The sequence below is a fragment of the Eriocheir sinensis genome, chromosome 42 (assembly GCF_024679095.1).
Source record: "Eriocheir sinensis breed Jianghai 21 chromosome 42, ASM2467909v1, whole genome shotgun sequence".
NCBI classification, from domain to species: Eukaryota; Metazoa; Arthropoda; class Malacostraca; order Decapoda; family Varunidae; genus Eriocheir; species Eriocheir sinensis.
In genome coordinates this window covers 1780117-1794893 of record NC_066550.1, presented here as the reverse complement: position 1 = coordinate 1794893, position 14777 = coordinate 1780117, and the positions used below count along the sequence as shown (strand labels likewise).

General features: G+C 48.1%; 2 protein-coding genes across 6 annotated transcripts in view; one reads left to right on the top strand and one right to left on the bottom strand.

The window, feature by feature from the left end:
• The window catches only part of LOC127009804 (uncharacterized), a 165967-nt gene that overhangs the window by 51987 nt on the left and 99203 nt on the right, over positions 1-14777 (bottom strand). The window lies entirely within an intron of this gene.
• LOC127009808 (uncharacterized) overlaps positions 1-14777 on the top strand; it is a 110124-nt gene that overhangs the window by 94501 nt on the left and 846 nt on the right. The window contains exon 8 of one of the 5 annotated variants that reach the window (XM_050883176.1): positions 10330-10431. The exons of 1 other annotated variant lie outside the window; for it this stretch is intronic. The gene's annotated coding sequence lies outside the window, so the exon portion shown is untranslated. Of the gene's footprint in view, positions 1-9903; positions 9919-10051; positions 10067-10329; positions 10432-14777 lie in introns of those variants that run through there. 3 more of the 5 variants (XM_050883178.1, XM_050883181.1, XM_050883182.1) reach the window with 3 other exon arrangements.

Below are 14777 nucleotides of genomic sequence, written 5' to 3'. Positions count from 1 at the left end.
GAGTGTGAAGTTTGTGGGAAATGTTTCAGGCAGAAGAGTGCCCTCAACACACACACCCTTACACACACTGGTGAAGGAAATCATGAGTGTGAAGTTTGTGGGAAATGTTTCAGGCAGAAGAGTGCCCTCAACACACACACCCTTACACACACTGGTGAAAGAAATCATGAGTGTGAAGTTTGTGGAAAATGTTTCAGGCAGAAGATTACCCTCAACACACACACCCTTACACACACTGGTGAAGGAAATCATGAGTGTGAAGTTTGTGGGAAATGTTTCAGTCTGAAGAGTACCCTCAACACACACACCCTTACACACACTGGTGAAAGAAATCATGAGTGTGAAGTTTGTGGGAAATGTTTCAGTCAGAAGAGTAACCTCAACACACACACCCTTACACACACTGGTGAAAGAAATCATGAGTGTGAAGTTTGTGGTAAATGTTTCAGTCGGAAGAGTACCCTCAACACACACACCCTTACACACACTGGTGAAAGAAATCATGAGTGTGAAGTTTGTGGGAAATGTTTCACTCGGAAGAGTACCCTCAACACACACACCCTTACACACACTGGTGAAAGAAATCATGAGTGTGAAGTTTGTGGGAAATGTTTCAGTCAGAAGAGTAACCTCAACACACACACCCTTACACACACTGGTGAAAGAAACCATGAGTGTGAAGTTTGTGGAAAAAGATTCAAACTGAAGAGTGTATTGAACAGTCACATCTTCAGACACTCTGGTCATAAAGGGTTCAAGTGCGATGTTTGTGGAAAACGTTTCATGACTAAGGGTGAGATTGCCCAGCACATGAAGGTCCACTTCCCCTGCTGAGGCTCAGTGCTGATTCAGTTCTGCTGTGTGGGGGAGCGCAAGTGTTTGTTGTGGTGGTGGTAGAGGGCTGTGTGGTGCACAGAGAGCAGAAAATAATCATTTATTGGAACAAATGTGACAGCATGATCTATTATTCACTTTCCAACCTAGGCTGCATGTGGTTGGTGGGTCCTGTGAAAGGTCTGATCTTTTGGTGACTGTCCTGGGCTGGCTGTTGTGGCCGGGGCTTATTGGTCAAGTGTGTGGCTGAGCATTCATAGCAATAATAAACAGTGTATTTGGCCTTACAGCTGCTAAGCTTAGAATGTACATATTATAGACACATTGTAAAGAACAAGTACAAAATGCTGGGGTTGGGGTTCAGGGATCTAACCTCTGATCTCTAATATAACTGGATTGGCTTTCTCTGTACTAGCCTGGTAGGAATCCTGCAGCCCGCAGCCGCCATCTTAAGGTTCCCTCAGGCCGAGTCATTTATGTAAAGATTCCGCCATCATCGCTCGCTGAGTGGCAGTGGGACGTAATAAAACACCTCATGATGAATTTTTGATTTATTTAATTTTTCGATGCCCAATGATTAATGAAGAATCACTTAGGTTTAAGGACAGACCACCTAGTCTGGACCATGGGGTCTGTGTGGTCTGATTTTCTATGTAATTCTATGTAAGTACTAGCTTTTTATTTGTTTGTGTAAAGCAACACTCGACACCTGTCTCCATATTTCTCACAAACCAACACTTTTTCGCGTTTACCAAAAGCTTGGAAAGGAAGCTGCACTATACCCATTTTTAAAGGGAAAGGAGATGCTTTGAAATGTGGTAACTCTAGGGGGATAAGGTTACTGGAGCATGGCATGAAGGTATATGAAAAAGTCCTGGAGAAGAGGCTGAGAAGGATAATAAGAATTGCTAAATGTCAGTTTGGCTTTTGCCCTGGGAGATAAACAAGTGAAGCAATATATACTATGAGAGGGCTTCAGGAAAGGTTTATGGAGCAGAGGAGGAGATTGTATCATGTTTTTGTAGATCTAGAGAAGGCATTTGACAGAGTACCAAGGGAAATTCTAAGATGGGCATTGAGAAGGCAAAGAGTACCAGAAAGATTGGTCGAATCGGTGATGGGACTATGTGAAGGTAGAAAATAGAGGATGAAAACAGTGGTGGGAACATCAGATGAGTTCAAAATTGGAGTGGGGTTCACCATGGATCTGCCCTTAGCCCGCTCTTGTTTATAACAGTAATGGAGGAGGCAACAAGGGAAGCAAGGAGAGGCACCATGGGAGCTGCTGTCTGCAGATGACTTGGTAGTAAATGCAGAGACGGCAGAAGAAGTGAAAGAAAAGTTTAATAAATGGAAGGAAGGAATGGAGGAGAGAGGTTTGAAAATTACTATGTAAAAAAAAGTAGGCTACATGGTGACTGGAAAAGAAGCAAGAGAAAAGATTAAATGAGGGAAATATCCATGTGGATGCTGTGGGAAGGAGGAGGTGTTAATTCTGTCTTGTGCACAGGTTGCAGGCAATAGTGCCACCTTAGATGCTCTGGCCTCAGAAATGTAAGAGGAGAGCAGAATTTTACATGCCCAGCTTGTGTAAGGAGACAGCAAGGCCAAGAAACTGAGAGGGATGAACTAGAGGTGAATGGAGGAAAGCCAGATGAGGTAGAACATTTCTGTTGTTTGGGAGATGTTCTGGACTGTGAGTCAGGAGTGGAGATGACAGTGATAGCGAGAGTGGCGGCAGCGTGGTTTAAGTGGAGGGAGGTGGATGGTCTACTTGTTAATAACAGCATCCCCTTAAAGAGCAGAGCAGGGTGTGCCAAGCGTGTATTAGATCAGTGATGTTGTATGGAGCAGAAACATGGGCGCTAACTCTAAAATTGATGGAGGTATTGAGAGCAAGTGATTGCAGAATGCTGAGGTATATGGCGGGGATCAGGTGGCAAGACAGGGTGTCCAGTGCAGATGTAGCTAACAGATGTGGAGTAGAGGACCTGGAAACAGTGCTCAGAAGGAAAGACTCTGATGGTTTGGACATGTAAAGAGAGCAGGTGAGGATACAGTGTTGGGAGTTGTGGAGAATTTAGAGGTAGAAGGAAGGAGGCCAGTTGGTAGACCTAGGAAAACGTGGAGAAGGTGTATACAGGAAGACTTGGCATTGCTGGGATTGGATGAGCATCAAGCAGAAGACAGAGTAGAATGGAGGAGAGCCATAAAGCGTCCAACCGCTCAGGAAGAGTGAAAACGGACATTAAACGAAATGATGATGATTTTATAGTATCCTTGTGTATGTGTACCTATAGAAGGAAATATTTGCAGGACTGAATTAAAGCTTTACTTCTTTATACATGCTCTGACTTGTTTAACTTTGGTCTAATTTTTGCTTTAACTATTCATCTTGATATTAAGTTTCAGTAAGATAACCTGACTCGTACATGCATGCATTCTAGTATAATATAATATTCAGGCTAAGCTTTTATTTCTGGAAGACCATATTTTTTCTTATTTCTTCCACAATAAACAAATTTAAGTAAGCTGGTGGTGTGCAAGATTTTTGAGATTAATTTTCAAGTTTTAATTTTTCAAAGTCTTTACATTTTCTCTTATTCCTTACACATAAAAGAAAGTAAAGGAAGTATTTAAGGTCATCTAACATCAACAAAATATCCAATTGAGTTCAAGATGAGTTGGTTATGGTGTAAGGTCACTTGAGGTCATCTAAGGTCATGTAAGGGTAACCGATCCTTTGTGTCCCAACAGGGGAGATCAGCATCCATTGGTGTGGGTTCTGCTCCGAGGACTTCCTGGGCCGAGGGAGTGCAAGGAACATATAAGTAAGGTGAGGCTCTTCTCTCGCTCCATTCCTCTCCTCCCATCTCTTCTCACTTTCCTTCTTGCTCCTTTTATCAGTTCCTCCCTTCCCACCTTTTCCTCTAATATCCACTTCCATCCACTGTTCCCATTTATCTCTGTTCTCTTATGTCCCTCCATGCCTCTGCCTTTCCTTCCATCTTCATTCCTGTCTCCGTTTATCACCTCCTCCTTCCCTCAGTCTTGTGTCACTATTTCCCATTCATCTTAGTTAGGTCACCTCTTTCCTTTCATCCTTCCACACTACAAAAAGGAAATTTATCGCTGACATTTAGGCTTCATTCAATTTTATATGAAGTAATTTCCTCCAGTGGGCAGTGTTTTGTTTAGCCTTATTTATGTCGCCTTGAGCTGCCTCCTTCCTGTAACAAAGAAATATAAACTGACCTTCTGCTCCACCCCCATATTGATCCCCTCTTCTTCTCCCTCCCATTATTCTCCTTCATGCCCCTTTTGTTCCTCTTCCTCCCTCACATTCTGCTCCACCCCATATTGATCCCTCTTCTTCTCCCTCCCATTATTCTCCTTCATGCCCCTTTTGTTCCTCTTCCTCCCTCACATTCTGCTCCACCCCCATATTGATCCCTCTTCTTCTCCCTCCATTATTCTCCTTCATGCCCTTTTGTTCCTCTTCCTCCCTCACATTCTGCTCCACCCCCCATATTGATCCCCTCTTCTTCTCCCTCCCATTATTCTCCTTCATGCCCCTTTTGTTCCTCTTCCTCCCTCACATTCTGCTCCACCCCTCATTTTATTTCCCTTCGCCCCTTCACCCTACAGGAGCACCCCAGCAGGAGGCCGCGGGGGGGTGGTCCGGGGCAACACACCCCCCGGGGCAGCCAGGTGAAGTACCCGCCCAGCCCGGCACACTCATGGGCCACAGGAAGGCACGCTCACCTGGCCAGGTCAGTGTCGTTAGTGTGTGCCTTACCTGCTCTTGTGTCTGTGTGGAGTTTGTTTTTACTTTTAACTATTTTCAGTGTTTCCTTTTCACTTTATGGCACTGCTCTCTCCCTCTCTTACTCTTCACCCATCTTACTCATAAAAGTCCTCTTGTGTCCACTGCCCTCTTCATTTTTTCCCTCCTCTTCATGCCCTTTCTCCATCCCTTCTTTCCTTCTCTTCTTTTGTGCCTCCTTCTTCTGTCATCTCCAAATTCTTGTGCGTCCTTTTCTGTCATCTTTCTTGTGTGTCTGTCTATAAGTGCAGCTCAGTCCTCTGTTTCTCCTGCCATTCAGTCGCCTTCATTCCGGCCCTGTTTCTCTGTTGTTATAAGACCCCTTTGTTTATCGAGCTATTTAAATCCCAGGGTTGTGCCTTACTGTTAATGTCTTCCCTTTCCATGCTCTTTTGTTTCTTATCCTTCTTCCTTCCTTCCTTCCTTCCTTCCTTCCTCCTTCTTCTCTTTGGCCTCCTTTTCCTCATCCTTGAATTCTCTCCTTAGCTCATTCCAGTCCTCTCCTTTTCTCTATTCTCCTTGTATCCTCCTCCCTCCTTGCTTTCCCTTCACTTCCCTCGACTTCATTTTTAGTCCTTATTCATTTTTCTTACCTTCCTGTTCCTAGCTATGCACACTTTCCTATCAAATCTTTATGAATAATGCCCACACTACACTTTGTTCTATGTCATCCCTATATTCTTCTGCTCACCTTGCTTTCCCTTCATTGCCCACTCACAGGAAGAGACTACAGGTCCAGGTGGAGGTGGAGGAGAGGAGGGGGAGGAGGTGGAGGGCAAGAGGAAGGTGAGGACTCCGAGGGCTCTGCAGGAACAGTTTTGGCTGCAGAAACAACGGCCAAAACCTGTGTGTTCCGTGGAGGTGGAGAAGAAGCACAAGTAGGTCCCTTAGGGGTGTGGGAAGGGGCTGAGTAGGAGTGGTAGTAGTAGCAGTAGTAGTAGTAGTAGTAGTAGTGTTGGTAGAGGAAGTAACAGTAGTATTGAGATTAGAGAAAGGAGGAAAGATGTGAAAAGTTTCCTCAGCACCTCTTAACCCATTCCAGTATTTCACCCACTTAGTGTAGAATTTATCACCCCATTTAATCCTTGCTAGTAGTAGTAGTAGTAGTAGTAGTAGTAGTAGTAATGGTTGTAGTTGCAGTAATAGTCGTAACTTTACCTTTACTTCCCTTTTAATCCCTGTTTCTGGTTCCCTTCCTTTCCTTACTATTCAACCTCTCTCATTCCCCTTGTTTTACCTTTCCCTTACCAATGATCTCGGGTACCTCAGAATACTCCTTAAATATTGTTTGTTTTACCTTTACTGTTTCTTTCATTTCTTGTTTGTTGTTCCTTGTTTCTGGTTCCCTTCCTTACTTACTGTGCAGCCTCCCTCATTCCCCCTTATTTACCTTTCCCTTACAAACAGTCTCGGGTACCTCAGAATACTCCTTAAATATTGTTTGTTTTACCTTTACTGTTTCTTTCATTTCTTGTTTGTTGTTCCTTGTTTCTGGTTCCCTTCCTTACTTACTGTGCAGCCTCCCTCATTCCCCCTTATTTACCTTTCCCTTACAAACAGTCTCGGGTACCTCACACCACCCGTTATAGGTAATAGTAACTCAACCTTTACTTTACCTTTAATTCTTGTTTCTGGTTCCCTATCTTATCTTGCTGTTTAGTCTCTCATTCTCCCTCTTTATCTTTCCCTCACAAATAATCTCAGGTAACTCAAACCACTCCTTCCTTATATAGAATAATAGCAACTTTACTTCTTGCTTCTTGTTTGTTTTTTTCTTGCTTCTAATTCTTCTTCTTTCCCTACTGTTCAGTCTCTTTTGTTCCCCCTATTTATCTTTCCTTTTAACAATCCCAGGTAACTCAGACCACTCGTTTCCTCCCCACCAGGAGTTCTCTGTCCACCTGCAAGTACTACAAGTTTTCCTCGGAGGCCAATCTGAGGCCCATAGGGAGTGCCACGGAGGCGGGGCGGAAGGGCGGCGAGAGGGGCTTCTCCTGCTCCCAGTGTGGCTTCAGGTGTGATAAGGTAAGGAGGTGAAGGTGAATTTGTCTTGGAGTATCGTGAAAGAGAAATGTCTTGAAAAATATAATGTGACTAATTCTTAACCCTTTGTAACTTGGGATTGATGCTTTTTATTTTTGTTTTGTTTCATGACCCGTTTTGTGACGCGTAATGAACCTGTGTGTGTGTGTTGCAGTGGTCGGTGGGTCAGCTTCACCTCTGCAAGGATCACGCGCTGGACATGACCTCCTGAGCTGCGGGATCTGCCACACCTACAAGACGTGCACCCAGCAGCGCCTCCTCGTCCACCAGAAGGTACACTCCGACGTCAGGGAGCACATTTGTACGGTGCGTAAATGTTTGTCTGTGTGTTGGCCCAGTGTCTGTCCTCTACTTATTCTTTCTCATGCATTGATTCTGTCTATTACTTAGGTTGGTGTTCTCAGATGCTTCCTTCCACCCCTCACATCAACTAATTCACAAAGACTGAAAAGGAGAGTAGTAGTAGTAGTAGTAGAGAGTGTTTTCTTTGGTTCACGGTACAGAGCAAACTACCACCAGGGTCATAAAACTACCCCTGGAAATCACACCCTCACATCAACTAATTCACAAAGACTGAAAAGGAGAGTAGTAGTAGTAGTAGTAGAGAGTGTTTTCTTTGGTTCACGGTACAGAGCAAACTACCACCAGGGTCATAAAACTACCCCTGGAAATCACACCCTCACATCAACTAATTCACAAAGACTGAAAAGGAGAGTAGTAGTAGTAGTAGTAGAGAGTGTTTTCTTAGGTTCACGGTACAGAGGAAGGGTCAAACTACCAGGGTCATAAAACTACCCTGGAAATGCCCAAAACTCCCATGACAGCCTTGCCAGATCGTGTGCTCAGCTGAAGTGTTTGAGAATGTGACCCTTGTTCTCTTTCTGGGAGTAGCAGTTTTGTATTTTTTTATATATATTCTCTACTTATTCTCTATTGATTCTTTTTAGGGGAAGCTGTAGTTTTGTGGGTGTCTTTTCCATTTTATTTACCTGTTCTCTGTCAATTTTGGACGGTGAGGCAGTGGTCTTGTGTGGGCTATTTTGTGATGTAATTTTCTATCTTTTTGGGGTTGGGGGTGAGGCAGTGGTCTTGTGTGGGCTATTTTGTGATGTAATTTTCTATCTTTTTGGGGGTGGGGGTGAGGCAGTGGTCTGGTGTGGGCTATTTTGTGATGTAATTTTCTATCTTTTGGGGGTGGGGGTGAGGCAGTGGTCTTGTGTGGGCTATTTTGTGATGTAATTTTCTATCTTTTTGGGGGTGGGGGTGAGGCAGTGGTCTTGTGTGGGCTATTTTGTGATGTAATTTTCTATCTTTTTGGGGGTGGGGGTGAGGCAGTGGTCTTGTGGGCTATTTTGTGATGTAATTTTCTATCTTTTTGGGGGTGGGGGTGAGGCAGTGGTCTTGTGTGGGCTATTTTGTGATGTAATTTTCTATCTTTTTGGGGGTGGGGTTGAGGCAGTGGTCTTGTGTGGGCTATTTTGTGATGTAATTTTCTATCTTTTGGGGGTGGGGGTGAGGCAGTGGTCTTGTGTGGGCTATTTTGTGATGTAATTTTCTATCTTTTGGGGGTGGGGTGAGGCAGTGGTCTTGTGTGGGCTATTTTGTGATGTAATTTTCTATCTTTTTGCGGGTGGGGGTGAGGCAGTGGTCTTGTGTGGGCTATTTTGTGATGTAATTTTCTATATTTTGGTGGGTGAGGCAGTGGTCTTGTGTGGGCTATTTTGTGATGTAATTTTCTATCTTTTGGGGGGTGAGGCAGTGGTCTTGTGTGGTCTTTTGGGGGTGGGGTGAGGCAGTGGTCTTGTGTGGTCTTTTTGGGGGTGGGGTGAGGCAGTGGTCTTGTGTGGTCTTTTGGGGGTGGGGGTGAGGCAGTGGTCTTGTGTGGTCTTTTTGGGGGTGGGGGTGAGGCAGTGGTCTTGTGTGGTCTTTTTGGGGGGTGGGGTTAGGCAGTGGTCTTGTGTGGTCTTTTTGGGGTGGGGGTGAGGCAGTGGTCTTGTGTGGTCTTTTTGGGGGTGGGGGTGAGGCAGTGGTCTTGTGTGGTCTTTTTGGGGGTGGGGGTGAGGCAGTGGTCTTGTGTGGTCTTTTTGGGGGTGGGGTGAGGCAGTGGTCTTGTGTGGTCTTTTGGGGGTGGGGGTGAGGCAGTGGTCTTGTGTGGTCTTTTTGGGGTGAGGCAGTGGTCTTGTGGTCTTTTTGGGGGTGGGGTGAGGCAGTGGTCTTGTGTGGTCTTTTGGGGGTGGGGTGAGGCAGTGGTCTTGTGTGGTCTTTTGGGGGTGGGGGTGCGGCTGTGGTCTTGTGTGGTCTTTTTGGGGGTGGGGGTGAGGCAGTGGTCTTGTGTGGTCTTTTTGGGGGTGGGGTGAGGCAGTGGTCTTGTGTGGTCTTTTGGGGTGGGGGTGAGGCAGTGGTCTTGTGTGGTCTTTTTGGGGGTGGGGGTGAGGCAGTGGTCTTGTGTGGTCTTTTGGGGGTGGGGGTTGAGGCAGTGGTCTTGTGTGGTCTTTTGGAGGGTGGGGATGAGGCAGTGGTCTTGTGTGGTCTTTTTTGGGGGTGGGGGTGAGGCAGTGGTCTTGTGTGGTCTTTTTTGGGGTGGGGTGAGGCAGTGGTCTTGTGTGGTCTTTTGGGGGTGGGGGTGAGGCAGTGGTCTTGTGTGGTCTTTTGGGGGGTGGGGTGAGGCAGTGGTCTTGTGTGGTCTTTTTTGGGGGTGGGGGTGAGGCAGTGGTCTTGTGTGGTCTTTTTGGGGGGTGGGGGTGAGGCAGTGGTCTTGTGTGGTCTTTTTGGGGGGTGGGGGTGAGGCAGTGGTCTTGTGTGGTCTTTTTGGGGGGTGGGGGTGAGGCAGTGGTCTTGTGTGGTCTTTTTGGGGGGTGGGGTTGAGGCAGTGGTCTTGTGTGGTCTTTTTGGGGGGTGGGGTTGAGGCAGTGGTCTTGTGGGTTTACAAAAATAAAAAAAATGTGTGGTAGCTACAGTAAGTCTAGTTTGGTCTTTTTTCCCTACCTCCGCCCTGCACTGATATCTTTAGGCCTCCTCACCTATTTCTGTCACCTCTTTGTGTGCCTGTGTGTTTACCTGCTTGTTGTATAAAGTAGTGTGTCTTGTTTGGTCTTTTCCCCCAAACTACCCTCCACTAATACCTCTCTCAGCCTCCTCACCTATTTCTGTTCCCTTATACCTATTAAGTCTCATCTAACACACTTATCGCTGCCCCTTAGACCTGTGGCAAGGGGCTCAAAGTAGTGTGTCTTGTTTGGTCTCTTCCCCTAACTCTACTTTCCACTAATACCTCTTAGGCTCCTAACGTAATTCTATCCTTTCATGTAAGTTCTAATCCCATCTAACACCTTCACCACTCCCTCTTAGACCTGTGGCAAGGGGCTCAAAGTAGTGTGTCTTGTTTGGTCTCTTTCCCCAAGCTCTGCTCTCCACCAATACCTCTCTCGGCCTCCTCACTTCTTCTTACGTTCTCTCCCCTTCTGTAAGTATTCCTGTGTATTTACTTAGCCAAAATATGTCATCTTTAGCCTCTTTTCCCCAACTCAACTCCCCTTCCCCTCAACCAATACCTCTCAGGCTCCTAACTTAATTCTATCCTTTTATATAAGTTCTGATCCCATCCAACACCTTCACCGCTCCCTCAGACCTGTGGCAAGGGGTCCAAGCAGTCGGCGCAGCTCCTGAACCACCAGGGCGCGCACATCACCGACCCCAAGGACATGCCTGCCTGGGCCGACAAAGCGTTCTCAGGAGTGCCAGAAGTGGTTCAGGGACAGGAAATCGTTTCAGAAGCACAACACTCTGGTTTGTAGCCATGTATTTTTTGTTATTATGTATGTATTATGTATGCTGGAAAAGATACTGAACCATCTAATTCCAAACTTGACTCCGTGGCCACTTTCTGGGTTTTGTCCCCCTGTTTTTTTCCACTTTTCTTCTCCTGCTGTCTTTTGTTTTTCATTTCTATGTTAGCTCATCAAGGGACTGTGTTTGGCTCTGCATCATTTCATGCCCTTTCATCTTACTCAAGAAACAAGTTTTATCCTGAATTAAAGTTTGTTTATTCAGCCCAGAACTTCACTGCTTAAACTTCCTCTGTTCAACCCATAACTTCACTGCCAAAGTACATTATGACACCTGGAAGAAGCTTTGGAGGAGGAGGGGAGGGAGGAATGATTTGGCAGGGAAGGGGGCTGGCCACCATGCCTTGACTGTAAAAACAAAGCCAGGATGTTTTCTTGACGGCTGTTCTTCTTACAGGGACCGTGGGCGCATCACCAGAGGCAGCCACTCACCCCAGAGGACAAGGAGCCATGGGGTGCGGCACAATTGGCAAGCCGTGAAGTGACAGACACTGGACAGCACCCTGGCAGAACGTGTACAGAACAGGAGTCTGGAGGCAGTGCAGGGTGAGTCTCAGCCTGGTGACGATCCTTGTCCTGATATACCCAGCATCTCCACCCTCCACACATGTCCACACCATCTCCAGCATCCTGATATACCCAGCATCTCTCCCCCCTCCACACATGTCCACACCATCTCCAGCATCCTGATATACTCAGCATCTCTCCCCCCTCCACACCATCTCCAGCATCCTGATATAGCCAGCATCTCTCCCCCCTCCACACATGTCCACACCATCTCCAGCATCCTGATATACCCAGCATCTCCCCCCTCCACACATGTCCACACCATCTCCAGCATCCTGATATAGCCAGCATCTCTCCCCCCTCCACACATGTCCACACCATCTCCAGCATCCTGATATACCCAGCATCTCACCCCTCCACACATGTCCACACCATCTCCAGCATCCTGATATACCCAGCATCTCTCCCCTCCACACATGTCCACACCATCTCCAGCATCCTGATATACCCAGCATCTCGCGCCCCTCCCCCCATGTCCACACCATCTCCAGCCTCCTGATATAGCCAGCATCTCTCCCCCCACCACACATGTCCACCATCTCCAGCATCTGGATATACCCAGCATCTCGCGCCCCTCCACACATGTCCACACCATCTCCAGCATCCTGATATAGCCAGCATCTCCCTCCCCTCCACACATGTCCACACCATCTCCAGCATCCTGATATAGCCAGCATCGCCCCCCACCCCACATGTCCACACCATCTCCAGCATCCTGATATACCCTGCATCTCACCCCCCTCCACACATGTCCACACCATCTCCAGCATCCTGATATACCCAGCATCTCTCCCCTCCACACATGTCCACACCATCTCCAGCATCCTGATATACCCTGCATCTCCCCCCTCCACACATGTCCACACCATCTCTAGCATCCTGATATACCCAGCATCTCTCCCCTCCACACATGTCCACACCATCTCCAGCATCCTGATATACCCAGCATCTCCCCCCTCCACACATGCCCACACCATCTCCAGCATCCTGATATACCCAGCATCTCTCCCCCCTCCACACATGTCCACACCATCTCCAGCATCCTGATATATCTCCCCCCCTCCACACATGTCCACACCATCTCCAGCATCCTGATATACCCAGCATCTCTCCCCCTCCACACATGTCCACACCATCTCCAGCATCCTGATATACCCAGCATCTCTCCCCTCCACACATGTCCACACCATCTCCAGCATCCTGATATACCCAGCATCTCACCCCCCTCCACACATGTCCACACCATCTCCAGCATCCTGATGTCCACACCATCTCCAGCATCCTGATATACCCAGCATCTCTCCCCCCTCCACACATGTCCACACCATCTCCAGCATCCTGATATACCCAGCATCTCTCCCCCTCCACACATGTCCACACCATCTCCAGCATCCTGATATACCCAGCATCTCTCCCCTCCACATGTCCACTCCATCTCCAGCATCCTGATATACCCAGCATCTCCCTCCCCTCCACACATGTCCACACCATCTCCAGCATCCTGATATACCCAGCATCTCCCCCCTCCACACATGTACAAACCAACAACAGCATCCTGATATACCCAGTATCTCTCCCCCTCCACATGTCCACACCATCTCCTTCATCCTGATATTCCCAGCATCTCTCACCCCTCCACACCATCTCCAGCATCCTGATATACCCAGCATCTCTCCCCCCTCCACATGTCCACACCATCTCCAGCATCCTGATATACCCAGCATCTCTCCCCTCCACACATGTCCACACCATCTCCAGCATCCTGATATACCCAGCATCTCTCCCCCTCCACACATGTCCACACCATCTCCAGCATCCTGATATACCCAGCATCTCGCCCCACTACACACATGTCCACACCATCTCCAGCATCCTGATATACCCAGCATCTCCCCCCTCCACACATGTCCACACCATCTCCAGCATCCTGATATACCCAGCATCTCCCCCTCCACACATGTCCACACCATCTCCAGCATCCTGATACCCAGCATCTCTCCCCCTCCACATGTCCACACCATCTCCAGCATCCTGATATACCCAGCATCTCCCCCCTCCACATGTCCACACCATCTCCAGCATCCTGATATACTCAGCATCTCTCCCCCCTCCACACCATCTCCAGCATCCTGATATAGCCAGCATCTCTCCCCCTCCACACAGGTCCACACCATCTCCAGCATCCTGATATACCCAGCATCTCCCCTCCACACATGTCCACACCATCTCCAGCATCCTGATATAGCCAGCATCTCTACCCCCACCACACATATCCACACCATCTCCAGCATCCTGATATACCCAGCATCTCGCCCCTCCACACATGTCCACACCATCTCCAGCATCCTGATATACCCTGCATCTCACCCCCTCCACACATGTCCACACCATCTCCAGCATCCTGATATACCCAGCATCTCCCCCCCCACATGTCCACACCATCTCCAGCATCCTGATATAGCCAGCATCTCCCCCTCCACACATGTCCACACCATCTCCAGCATCCTGATATACCCAGCATCTCCCTCCACACATGTCCACACCATCTCCAGCATCCTGATATAGCCAGCATCTCTACCCCCTCCACACATGTCCACACCATCTCCAGCATCCTGATATAGCCAGCATCTCTCCCCTCCACACATGTCCACACCATCTCCAGCATCCTGATATACCCTGCATCTCACCCCCCTCCACACATGTCCACACCATCTCCAGCATCCTGATATACCCAGCATCTCCCCTCCACACATGTCCACACCATCTCCAGCATCCTGATATACCCTGCATCTCCCCCCTCCACACATGTCCACACCATCTCTAGCATCCTGATATACCCAGCATCTCTCCCCTCCACACATGTCCACACCATCTCCAGCATCCTCCTGATATACCCACCATCTCTCCTCTGCTCCACACATGCCCACACCATCCCCAGCACCCTGATATACCCAGCATCTCTCCCCCTCCACACATGTCCACACCATCTCCAGCATCCTGATATACCCAGCATCTCCCCTCCACACATGTCCACACCATCTCCAGCATCCTGATATACCCAGCATCTCCCCCCTCCACACATGTCCACACCATCTCCAGCATCCTGATATAGCCAGCATCTCCCTCCCCTCCACACATGTCCACACCATCTCCAGCATCCTGATATACCCAGCATCTCCCCCCGCCACACATGTCCACACCATCTCCAGCATCCTGATATACCCAGCATCTCTCCCCCTCCACACATGTCCACACCATCTCCAGCATCCTGATATACCCAGCATCTCTCCCCCCTCCACACATGTCCACACCATCTCCAGCATCCTGATATACCCAGCATCTCCCTCCCCTCCACACATGTCCACACCATCTCCAGCATCCTGATATACCCAGCATCTCTCCCCCCTCCACACCATCTCCAGCATCCTGATATAGCCAGCATCTCCCTCCCCTCCACACATGTCCACACCATCTCCAGCATCCTTGTCCTGTACATACCCAGCATCTTCCCTCATCCACATGTCCAAACCATCTCCCCTTCTCCTCATATACCCTGCCTCTCTCTCCTCCACACATGTCCACACCATCCCCAGCACTTCAAACTTCACCTACATCTTAGAGATCAATGTTGAAATTATACACATTTTTGTACTTCAATGGCA